Source organism: Leptonychotes weddellii, chromosome 1, assembly GCF_054177405.1.
Source record: "Leptonychotes weddellii isolate Sample4059 chromosome 1, ASM5417740v2, whole genome shotgun sequence".
Classification (NCBI taxonomy): Eukaryota; Metazoa; Chordata; class Mammalia; order Carnivora; family Phocidae; genus Leptonychotes; species Leptonychotes weddellii.
The window spans coordinates 128,996,541-129,009,903 of record NC_138369.1 but is presented as its reverse complement, the minus strand read 5'-3'; the positions used below and the strand labels follow the sequence as shown (position 1 = coordinate 129,009,903).

General features: G+C 38.4%; 1 protein-coding gene across 1 annotated transcript in view; it reads right to left on the bottom strand.

Annotated features, from left to right (window-relative positions):
* The window catches only part of MUC4 (mucin 4, cell surface associated), a 46,502-nt gene that overhangs the window by 24,729 nt on the left and 8,410 nt on the right, over positions 1-13,363 (bottom strand). The window lies entirely within an intron of this gene.

Below are 13,363 nucleotides of genomic sequence, written 5' to 3'. Positions count from 1 at the left end.
AGAGTATCCAGTGACAGAGGATGAAAGAGTTGAGGTGGTCACTTGTGAGAGAGTGCTGGTTTGAGATTCTCTGCTGGTCTCCATGGTCTGAGTCTTGTGGTCCTGATATGATGCATTTGTCTCTGGAGCAGGAGTGAAGGAAGAGTGTGCTCCTGAGGATCCCGTTTGTCCAGTTGTCCTGGAGACTGTTGAGGTGACTGGAGTAAAAGTTTCCGTTTCAGGTTGTGGCATGTATTTTGTGTTTCCTCCTGTAATGTCTGCTGAAACTGGTGTTGTGGGGACCTCTGAGGTCATGAGAGTTGTGTTGCTTACACGAGAAGAGGATGACATGTCACCCGTGGAGGCTGATGATGTAGGCATATATGATGTTGTGGAAGCCTTATGGCTGACACTGGAAGGTGATGAAGTGCTTGCATTCCCAGAGGTGGCTGTGTCCTGGGAAATGTTGTCCATAGGAGTGTATCCACTTACAGAGGATGAACGAATTGAGGTGGTCATTGGCGAGAGAGTGCTGGTGTGACTCGTGTCGGTTTGAGAAGTTGTTTTTGTCCCTGTAATAGAAGAAGAAGAGTGCGCTCTTGATTGTCCTGTCTATTTTTCATTGATACTTTTGAGATAATTGGAGTGAAACTTCTCTAGTGCTTGTTGCCATCAACTTTTCTGACATTGTCAGATTTGTGTGGCTGGCAGTTGAATAGGATTTTCCCTGAGAAATAGTACTTGGCAGAGTGTGTTCATTTGTGGGGGTTGGAGGATTATGCCCTTTAAATATAAGTAGAAGGGCTTATGAGAAATGAAATTCTATTTCTGTGAAACTATGCAGTCTATAACTAGTTTTGCACATATTCCTCTCCGTATCATAGTGCTCTGGAATAAATGGCTAAGGATTTGATTATTTAACTGTGGCTAATGTTTCTAGTCACATAGGTGACAACCAGTCTTAAATAAGATGGTAATGAATGTTTGCGGTAACATTTTGTCTCCATTAGCAATGAGTTTGCAAGGATAGAAATGGAAAATGGTGGAGTTGACCTCCTACTTTCCCCATACAAGGGTTACAAGCCATCATCCTTGTGCTTCAGTTTCAGATCAATGTTTCATTTTAAATACACCCATAGTTCATGTACTCAATAAATTTCAAATTGTCACACATCCTATACACGTTTTTCTCAAGCCCTACAAAGGAGATGGGTAGGCTTCTCTTCTTTTCACAGCCTCTTTTTCTTCTCCTTAATCCAGTGTGTATCCCTCCGGTTTCCTTCTCAATCTGTGTCCTCATCCCATCAAAAGTTTTTCAGTTTTCACCCCTACTGGTATTCTTGTGATCTTCTTTTCCTCCTTCATTTCTCTCTATTACCCTATCTAAAACAGGCAAGAAATTTACTGGCCTATCAGAACATTCTTTGGAGAGCAAGGATGGGTAAATAGTTGTGAGCTTGTATGTTTGAATCCTGGACATGCCTAAATACATTTACTGTTGACAGCAAACATGTCAACCACTTGTACTGTCTGAAACAACTTGTTTATTCAGTATTAAGCATTTGGAAGTACACCCAGGATTACAAGAGATTTTGAGGACTCAAGTTTGAAGTGACCCCTCCTTCTCTGGAATAGTGTGGGTTTCTGTCATGGGGGTGGGTAGCCTGTCTTCTATTCAGGTAGTTATGTTTATTTCATTTCACTCTCCCTGAGGACCTTCCTTGTGGGTGGTGTCTCTACCTACAATCCAGAACTTTTCCTTCCTACTTTACTTTTTCTTTTTAACTAGGAGTTGAATTAATTCTGTTTGGTTTTCAAAATCATGTGGGTTCTTGAGCTCAGGTCATCCCCCTTTCTACAAACCTCAGCAAGCTGTTTCTAAAGACACCACCGTCTTACAATTGCCATCTGGGCCATGACCTCGGGCCCAAACTATTTTTAAGATCAACAAAACTGTTTTTAGTGTTCATTTTATTTTTACAATCATAAGGGAAGAAATCAATGTGATAATAGTGAGTATGTAATTAATCCATCCTTGGCCACATTTGTCTTTAGTCCAACACAGTTGTAAAATAGTTTTAAAATTTTTTAACAAAGTGAGGAGCCCAGGAAGGCAACAGTGCCTAGGGTCCATGAAAATCATTTTGTTGCCCTTTATCCAGATTGTCTCAACAAAAGCGTGAACCCATTGGTAAAGAGATAGGCATCATAGTAGAAGTTCATTGATGACAATCTAATTTCATTTAATATTTTATATTAGTTCAGTAACTTGAATTGTTTTTTTTCTCCAAAAACTATCTTTAGTTCCCCCAAAAAACATTTTCCCCCATACAGTTATTGAGATACAACAACAAATCCAGTTTTAACAAATTTGAAGTATTTGGTTCTTTACTGAAAAACCTTTTCCATTTACCAAGAGATGTTGTTCTCTTAAGTATTATGAACATCAAGACCAAGATATTGCTCCTTCCTTGAAGAGAGTTCTTTTCTCCAAGGTGACAATAGCCAATTTCAAAATACTTACCAGGAAGAAGGAGATTTTTCTTGATTAGCCAAATTAAAAATAGTCAAAGCATTGATAAGCTTAATATTTAGAAGAAAGGGCTTCTCTAGATGGTTGAGGGCTCTGACATATATAGTCAGGGCCCCAACAGTAAATTTGTCAACTACATATGCTAATTTTTAAAAAACCCTATAATGTGAATGTCCTTTTTAAATGAAAAAGACATCATCAATTTTTTCAAGAAATTTAGACTAAAACTAAGTTTTCATATTTTTTGTTTGATTTGAAGTGGCCAGTCTTTCTTGCTAAAGTTGCCAAATATTTCTTCCCTTAAGACAGCCCTGAGAGGTCCAAAAAGATGAAGACAAGTTCCTTCCCTATGGAGAATAAATAGTGTCTATGTGGAAGGAAGACATCCCATCCCACAGCATGGTGCTCATCCCTGAATAGCTAGGCGGCACTGAGGCTAAATGAGCCCGAGTTTGGGTCTGGGCAATAAAACCTGCTTCAGGTCGGAGATTTAGACATGCCTGCAGGTAAACTTAAAGGAAAAATTCTGCAACAAGACCTAGGGGTAGAGGTGCAGGATTCCTATAGAGTGAGGCACCTGATCAGGACTGCCTCAAATTATTACAAAATAAAGTATCTCGGGAATGTAACAACTCACAGCAGTCTTCTTTATGAAGAGGAAGGCAAGGTAAAACTAGAATGGTTACCAGACTGTTTTAAACTTCCCGGTGGGAGAAAATGTTAGCTTTTGCAACCTGAACTATAATGTTTTTTTTTAAACAAACAAACAAATTAAATGTCTACCTTCCCCTCCTCATTTTTAACATTTGTTCCAATCTAGCAGAAACCTAAGGAATGAGTGTACATATTCTATCCCTGGTCATGTCATAACATGATGTTAATTTAACTGATCATGCCTATTTTTTTTCCCAATTTACATGCTAGGCAGAATATTTAAATACCAGCCTGTTTGGTTTAAAATATTTGACTGCGCTCACATTAGTCACAGACAAAGCCTCAGTCAACCAGTAGAGCAGACCATCCTCCTGAATTTTATCTTTAAGGACATTGAGTCTTTTAAACCAAAGAAGAAGCCAAGAAACATTGAGTTTTTTTTTTCTTTTAGGAACTTACTCTTTTTGGTTTTCATTAGCTCCCTAGTTGTATTCAAACTTTTTTTTAACCTCAGTGCTCATAACTAGTTGGAGGGATGATGTTGGTAAACGTCGTCAAAAAGATGTGACACACTCCCCAACATTGACCCAAGAGCTGGATCCCAGACACTCGAAGCCTCCTCACCTGGAAACACCTGTGGGGTATATGTGACTGAGCCCAATTAGGGCTTCTCTATAAACTTTTGAGATTTGGCAGGCAGGTGCAGAGATCTATTCATCTTGCTGCTTCCCAAGACAGGCCTGTATGTAAGTTCCCTTTGCTATTATTAAAACTGCCACCTACCAACCTGAGTGTCCTGCCTCTTTCTTGTGTCTCTTTCTGCCCTCTGAGTACAGGGGCCAGTTTCAGATTACACCTGGGAAGCTCACAGGAGGGTTGCAAACCAACAGATGAAGTTCACAGAGAGACGAACTCCCAAAGAAGAAGGTTTGAGAGCAATTCCTGGAGTTGACTATAATTCTACCACTTTCTCTTAAGAAAGCAATTTAGATTTTCAGGTTAGTGAGAATGATTGTGAGCCAGCTCTAATTTATTAAAATATAAGTAACTCACTCGCAAGCTTCTGTGTTTTGTTAATAGTAATGAATGACAGGTGACACACTTCTAAGCTGGTGTGGACAAATGCATGGATTGAGCTACAGAGCTGAGCTTGGAGGTCTTTGCATCCCTACTTAACCCCCAAATGAGTCTGCTTCAACTTTAAAAGGAGACTTCCTTTATTCAGAATGATGAGTAGATTTGCTTATAGAACTTCAAATTCTATGCCTGAACTCTCTTCAATAAAGTTCCAGAACTTGGTTTGTCCAGATAAAGTTTAGATTAGAAAACATTCCCTATACAATTATTATCAACCTTATTTCATTTTCCTAAGAACATAAATAAGAACATTGCTCTATTATCTGCCTTTGAGTCACCAGACAAGTTATAGACATGCCAAACTTACTAAATTTACTACAGATTTTTGGCAATTAATATATTTTCAGAACCTGCGTCACCTCTGTTACAATCAATAGCAGCAGCAAAAGTTTCATGATAGCATAGTCCAATTTTTTAAAGTAAATATTTTTGTTTGTTTATAACAGTGGTACAACTCTGTTTCCAACAATATGGCAGAAGAGATAAGCCTTTAATGACAAAACCTGCAAATGCCAGATAATGTGTGCAGAGCTGACTGGGATCAGGAGAAAGGAAGGGAAACACTCAGGAGTGAAGAAACTGAAACCTGAAATGGTAAGTCAGTGTTCTTGCGGGATCTGCAGATCTCTGAGATCTAGAGTGTTGAATTTTAAGGGCTCCACGGGAAAAGGAGACACGTTCTTAGATCAGGACACTGTAAATTGAATATTTTCTCCATAAATCTGGAACCCTCAGAGAAAAGATGAACAAAAAAATCAGAAAGAAAAAAGGAAAAGAAAGCTGAATGAAGGATATAATTAAGAAAAGAATAGAACATACTGAAACAGAAACAAATAAAAATAGAATCAACAAAGCCAAAAGTCGGTTCTTTGAAGATACAGTAGACAAACTTCTGGCAAGGTGAATTAAGACGAAGTAAGAAAGTAAGAAAAGTGGGCGCCTGGGTGGCTCAGTTGGTTAAGCGACTGCCTTCGGCTCAGGTCATGATCCTGGAGTCCCGGGATCGAGTCCCGCATCGGGCTCCCTGCTCGGCAGGGAGTCTGCTTCTCCCTCTGACCCTCCTCCCTCTCATGCTCTCTGTCTCTCATTCTCTGTCTTGCAAATAAATAAAATCTTAAAAAAAAAAAAAAATTTTAAAAGAAAGTAAGAAAAGAAGATAACAGAAAGGAAGAATATTAGGAATTAACTTAACTTTGCATCTTAAAGACCTAGAAAAAGAAGAACAAACTAAAGTCAAAGCCAGCAGAAGGAAGAAAATAACAAAGATTAGAGCAGAGATACATGAAATAGAGAATAGAAAAACAATAGAGAAAATCGATAAAACCAAAAGTTGCTTCTTTGAGACCAGCAAAATTGATAAAACTGTCACTAGGTGGACTAAGAAAAAAAGAGAGAAGACTCAAGTTACTAACATGAGAAATGAAAGTGGGGACATTACCAGCCATTCTACAAAAATAAAAGGATTGTAAGCGAGGACTGTGAGAAGTTATACACCAACAAACTGGATAACCTCCACGAAATGGTCAATGTGTTTCCTAGAAACACAAAGCCTGTCAAGACTAAATCATAAAGAAATAGAAAATCTGAATAGACCTATAATTTGTAAGGAGATTGAATCGGCAATCAAAATTCTCCCAACAAAGAAAAGCCCTGGGCCTGACGGCTTCTGGGGAATTCTACCAAACACTCAAAGAAGAACTAACACCATGCTTTTCAAACTTTTCCAATAAATTGAAGAGGAAGGAACATGCCCTAACTCATTCTTTTAGGCCAGCATTACCCTGATACCAAACCCAGACAAATACACTACAAGGAAAAAATATGTATATGCCTTAGGACCAATATTTCTTACGAGCATTGATGAAAAAGTCTTCAACAAAATAGAAGCTAACTGCATTCAGCAGCATATTAAAGGGATTATACACCATGACTAAATGAGATTTATTCCTCGAATGCAAGGATGATTCAACATAAAAAACTTAATCAATGCAATACATCACATTAATAGAATGAAGGTGGGAAACAACATGATCATCTCAATTGATGTAAAAAAAGCATTTGACAAAACTCAACACTCTTTCATGGTAAAAATGCTCTTCAAAGTAGGAGCAGAAGGAAACTACCTCAATATAATGCAAATCATATATTAAAATCCCACAATGAACATCATACTCAATGGTGAAAGACCAAAAGCTGTTTCTCTAACATCAGGAACAAAGCAAGGATGCTTGCTTTCACCACTTGTATTCAACATAGTACTGGAAGTTCTAGCCAGATCAATTATGAAAAAAAAAAAAAAAAAGAAGAAGAAGAAGAAGAAAAAGGAAAAGAAAATAAATAAATAAAAGACATCCAAATTAGAAAGGAGGAAGCATAATTATCTATTTACAGATGATATGATCTTATATGTACAAAACTCTAAAGGTTCCACACAAAAAACTTGTAAAACTAATAAATGAATTCAGTGAAGTAGTAGGATACAAGGTCAACACACAAAAATCAGTTGTATTTCTATATGCTAATAATGAACAATCCAAAAAGGAAATTAAGAAAACAATTTTGTTTATAATAGCATCAAAAAGAAAAAAAATACTTAGGAATTAACAAAGGAGGTGAAAGCTTTGTACAATAAAAATGACAAAAGATTGCTGAAAGACATTAAAGAAGGCATAAATAAATAAAAACAGATCCCAAGTTTAATAGACTTAATATTGTTAAGATGTCAGTACTATCCAATGTGACCTACAGATTCAATGCAGCAATCCCTGTCAAAATCCCAATGATATTTTTTGCAGAAATAGAAAAACTCATCCTAAAATTCATGTGGAATCTCAAAGGACCCCGAACAGCCAAAGCAATCATGAAAAAGAAGAACAAAGCTGGAGGGCTCACACTTCTGATTTCAAAACTTACTACAAATCTACAGTTTTTTTTTAAATTTTTATTTATTTATTTATTTTAAATATTTTATTTATTTATTTGCATGAGAGAGAATGAGAGAGAGCACATGAGAGGGGGGAGGGTCAGAGGGAGAAGCAGACTCCCCGCCGAGCAGGGAGCCCGATGTGGGACTCGATCCCAGGACTCCAGGATCATGACCTGAGCTGAAGGCAGTCGCTTAACCAACTGAGCCACCCAGGCGCCCAACTACAAATCTACAGTAATCAAAACACTGTGGTACTGGCATGAGGACAGCCTTACAGACCAGTGAAATAGAATAGAGACCCAGAAATAAACCCTTGCATATATTGTCAAATGGTTTTTTACAAGGAAACCAGACTAGTCAATGAAAAAAGGACAGTTTGTTTTCAAACAAACAGTGCTGGGAAAACTGGATATCCACTTGCAAAAGAATGAAGTCAGGCCCTTGAAGAGGTATTTGTATACCTGTGTTCATAGTAGCATTATTTATAATAGCTAAAACATGAAAGAAACCCAAGTGTTCATTGCTAAGTGTCCATTGAATGGACAAGCAAAATGTGGAAAATACATACAATGGAATGAGATTTAGCCTCAAAGAAGGAACACAATTCCGACGTATGCTACAGCATGAATGAATATTGAGGACATTATGTTCAGTGAAATAAGCCGGTCACAAAAAGACAAATATTGTACAAACTCCACTTATATGAATCACTTAGAAGAGTCAAAATCATAGAGACAGAAAGCACAATGGTGATTGCCAGAGGCTGGGAGAAAAAGAGGAAATAAGGAGTTATTGTTTAATGAGTATAAAGTTTCAGTTTTACAGATGAAAAAGTGTTCTGGAGGGTGCCTGGGTGGCTCAGTCGGTTGAGTGACTGCCTTCGGCTCAGGTCATGATCCCGGAGTCCCTGGATTGAGTCCCGCATCGGGCTCCCTGCTCGGCGGGGAGTCTGCTTCTCCCTCTGACCCTCCTCCCTCTCATGCTCTCTGTCTCATTCTCTCTCTCAAATAAATAAATAAAATCTTAAAAAAATAATAAAAATAATAAGATCTTTAAAAAAAGGAATAGATTCTCTAGACAAACAAATAGGGAAAGGCTGATCTGTGAGCAAAATATCCTATAAAATATCCTAGTTGAGGGGAGAAAGCCACCTGTTATTTCCTTTGTGGTTCTTTTTATTACTTTTTAAAAGAATCTATCACGGCGCCTGGGTGGCTCAGTTGGTTAACCGACTGCCTTCGGCTCGGGTCATGATCCTGGAGTCCCGGAATCGAGTCCCGCATCGGGCTCCCTGCTCGGCAGGGAGTCTGCTTCTCCCTCTGACCCTCCCCCCTCTCGTGTGCTCTCTCTCTCTCATTCTCTCTCTCTCAAATAAATAAATAAAATCTAAAAAAAAAAAAGAAAAAGTGTTCTGGAGATGTGTGGTGGTGACAATAGCAAAACATTATGAGTATATTTAACATCATAGGGTTGTATACTTAAAATGTGTATTTTGCCATAATTAAAAAATAAGATGAATTGAGAAAAAATAGAAGCCTGATATAAACTATTTTAAATTGAATTAACAGTTAAAAAATAAACCCACCTCTCACAAAATGTAGGTCAAGATGATATTATAGGCAATTAGGTAATTCCAATTTTATACAAACTCTTCCAGAGCTTAGTAGAAGAGGGAATGCCCTACAACTAGTTTTGCAAGGTTGTTATAACTTTAATACCAAAACCAAACAAAGACAGTGTAAGAATGGAAAAGTATAGATCAATAAATCTCAGCAATAATATAGACGGAAATGTCCAAAACAAAATATTAGCAAGCCAAGTTCAATATTGGATTTATAAAAAAAAATTCATCATGATCAAGCTGGGTTTAAGCCAGAAGTACAAAAATATGAAATTAATGTAAGTCACCGTATAAACAGAATGGAAGGGAAAACAAAATCATCACAACAGTTGCCGGAAAAGCATATGACCAAATTCAACACTCATTCCTGTTAAAACTCCTAGCAAACTAAAAATAAACGTTAACTCTTAATCTGACAAATGATGTCAATAAAAAAACCATTAGTAAACGTCATACTTGAAGATAAAATATTGGAAATATTTTCTTTAAAATTTGGAATGAGTCCATGTCAACTACTTCTATTTGACATTATGCTGGAGGTCTAGCCAGTGTAATAAGACAAAAAAATAAAAATAAACAAGGATATGAAAGTATAGAGAAGTTCTTTTTGGTATGGAAAGGAAGAAACACCCTGTGATCATTTGCAGATGATATAATTGTTTACATATAAAGCCCCCCAATTTCAAATTATTAGCAAAGTTCTACATATATGGTCAAAAATATAAAAATAACTGTATTCCCATACATCAGCAAAAGAAAATATTTTTAAATGATAGTGTTTATGATAATGACAAATATAAAATATTCAAGACTAAATCTAACAAAAGATGTGCTTAATCTTTGTGGACAAAGTTATACCACTTCACTGCAATATATTAAAGAAGATCTACTCATTATTTTAAAATTGCAAAATAGAGATAATTAAAAGACCACACCCCATAGTGTCACTACCCAGACAACCACATTATTTTATTATTTTATTTTTATTTACTTAAATTCAATTAATTAACATATAGTGTATTATTAGTTTCAGAGGCAGAGTTCAGTAATTCATCAGTTGCATATAACACCCAGTGCTCTTTATATCAAGTGCCCTCCTTAATGCCCATCACCCAGTTACCCCATTTCCCCACCCCCCACCCCTCCAGTCTGTTTCCTATAGTTAAGAGTCTGTTATGGTTTGTCTCCCTCTCTGATTTCATCTTATTTTATTTTTTCCTCCTTTCCCCTATGATCCTCTGTTATATAATGGAATATTACTCAGCCATCAAAAAAATGAAATCTTGCCATCTGCAATTACGTGGATGGAACTAGAGGGTATTATGCTAAGCGAAATAAGTCAATCAGAGAAAGACAATTATCATGATTTCACTCATATGTGGAATTTAAGAAATAGACAACCACATTATTGTGTGTCCTTCCCGCATTCTTTTTGTTTTAAATAAATATATAGTTTAACTTACCCAACATATATAACTTTGCATCCATTTTTAAAAACTTTATCTGATATTATGAGCATCTCTTTGTGTATTATTCTTTCTAAACATAGCCTGAGGAGACAAATCTTTTATGCCTTGGGTGGTAGTTCCTTCTCTACTCCCTTTTGGAGGCAAGGCAGTGCTGGCTGAGGGGTGGGGGGACTGAGTCAGCTAAGCCCAATAGCAAGATTTTGGGTGTTGTATGCAAAGTTCCCTTGCTGAGCTCTGGAGGCCCCTTTTCCCAACTAAGTCATTCTCTCCACAAAAACTTTCATCGTCACCATTCCGATTTCCATTTCCCTGCAAATGGTGCAGCATGGGGGCAAGGTGTCTCTCCTAGAGCCCTTAATTCGGTGTGCTGAGTTAGCTCTAACCACCCCTCTGGAGATAATGAGAGCTCAGGGATCACGTACACACTACTGGCTCTTTGTTTGTTAAGTTTTTCCCTGATAAACCTCACTTAATGCTTGTTCCATGTGTTGCTCATAGGTCTGTGTGATTGTGTGTGTGATAGAGTGTGTGTGTGTGTGTGTGTCCATGCCCCTATGGAACATTGGATGTTGCCTTTATACATTAAATAATATTCCATCATAGGGACAGCCCCTAATTTACTCACTGGTGGGCACTTAGGCGGTTTCCAATGTGTTGCTATCATAAATAAAGCCTTTGATGACTATCTTTGTGTATAATATTTTGTTTTGTTTTCATTATTTCAGCTCATCTCCTTAACATAAATTGCTGTAAGTGGACATACTGGTTAATGCTGTTATAACAACTTTCATGTCATTAATTCATCCCGCCAAATTTCTTGACAGAGAAGTCATGCTAATTTACAGCCCCATTAGCAGTATATGAGAGAATACCTGTTTCCCAATACTCTCTCCCTATGTGGTGTTTTTTTAAAGATTTTTATTTATTTATTTATTTGAGAGAGAGAGCGTGAGCATGGGGAGGGAAAGGGGAGGCGCGAGGAGACTCCCTGCTGAGGACCCGGAGATCATGACCTGAGCCCTAGAGAGCCGTGTAACTGACTAAGCCACCCAGGTGCCCCTACTCTCTCCCATTGGAAAATATTTGTACTTGGTAATACCAATTTTAAATCTGGTCAAACAGAGCTGTGTCCTCCTTTTGAATCTTTGTTTAAAAGGCTTGCCAGTCCTGGACTGAGTTGACTAGAATCTCCTGCTCCAGTGAATAGGAAAGCAAGTAAGCCCCTTCAGGTTGATAACTCCGTTTTATCCTGTAGGGGAGTAGGAGCAGTCTTAACAAGTCTCTAAATCTGTTGGGCTTGTCGTTAGGAGGAAGAGATTAGCATTACTTATATCAATATATCTTTCACCACCATTTAAGCAATAAATCTTAAGCCACTCTTTCCATGGATTAGTCAGCAATTTAGGAAAACAGTTTGCTAACCTCCAGTGGGTTATTCCTCCGGAGGAAATCCTGGTAGGCGGGGAGAGTCTTAGAGGAGTTCTTCTTGGTAGAAAGTGGTTCTCAGAAGATAGGGTGCATCCAAATCCCTGGGGGAACTTGAAGAAGTGGATTCTGGGGCCCACCACCAGAGTCTGATTCCCTACATGGGGTGGGGTCCAGGAATCCGCCTTTAACACATGCACAGGGTGGTTTTGATACCTGTGATCTATGGACCACATCTTAAGGAACACTATCCTTAAAATAAAATTATAGTATCTGCTCTTGAGGGGTTTTTTTGTAAGCTAAAACCACCTTACTGAAGTGGTAAGGCACTAAAATTTCGGGGCTTGATCAAGCTTGATTCTCAAGAATATTCCCAGCCTTATTCTTGGTGCTCAAATTTTGCTGGCATGAACAGACCTTGTCTTTTACCAGCATGCAAGCCCAGCTCTTCAGCTGCTATCAGATTGTTAGACAACTGAAGCCTGTCGTTCTTGACCTGGCCAAATACATAACGTATTTGCAGAGCTGAGAGCTAGGGATTTGAGTGTGAAGAGTTGATATTTGAGAGAAACAGGTTTTTCCTCTCCTCTCCTCTCCCTCCTTTCTCTATGACAATCCATCTTCTACTTCACTGAAAAGACCATCTAACTTGATCTCCTATGTCCCAGAACCCTCTCCACCAGGAAATGTCTCTGCCTTCTCCAGGTCCCTCATCCTGCCCCCAGAAGACGGGCTGAATCTCTACCAAAGCCTACACACACAGAGACACCCGGTGCCCTGTCTGCTCCCCTCCTCCCTCCTCAGGTGACTTAGCCCATCACCTCTCTCTGTCTGAGAGTCTCCTTCCCTTCTGCTAACAAATGTGTTTAAGTCTTTCTTGACCTAAAATAAGTCTTTCATCCATCTTGTGTCTTTCTTATCCCCTATCTTTTGTTTCACCCACAAGAAAAGTCAGGACCCCAGTCACCTCAACAAAAACACTTTCCTGAAAAGTTACCAAAAAATCCCTCCTTCCTAATCACCAAAACCAATTTTCTTCAGTCCCCGTTAGTCTCTGTGAAATCTGGTGCCATCCATGCATCTGGTCAACAAGTATTTATTGGGCATCCACATCAAGATTCTCCTCAGCCAGTGCCCCTTAGTATCTGCACAGCATTGCCCTCCTTAAACTGAATGATTCTGCTCATCCAATATGCTCCCCATTCCTTCTGCTCCCTGGGCCCTTTCTCTTCTCTTCTCAGCTTTCAGATGAAGTCAGTCTTCTGGATGTCATCTCCAACATTTCCCTTTCTTTCTACACTTTCTTTCTGGCTAGACTACATCTACTTTGATACCTTACAAATCTATAACTCTACCCTGGCTTCGCACCCATTTTTCCAGACTCACCTTTCAGTGATTCCCTGGCTGTCCTGTCAAATGCAACATGTCCAAGCTAAACTTTTCCTCAGACTGTTTTTCTATCTTCCTATGTTAATGGTAACATCAGTCCCCCAGGTACTCAGGACAGAAACCCCCTGAGTCATCTTTGATTCTTTTTTCTTCCTTGTCCCCAACATCACAATTTGGCACCAACTATTATTCCTCCAAATTATCGCTCCCATCATGGTCTCTAAGTTCAC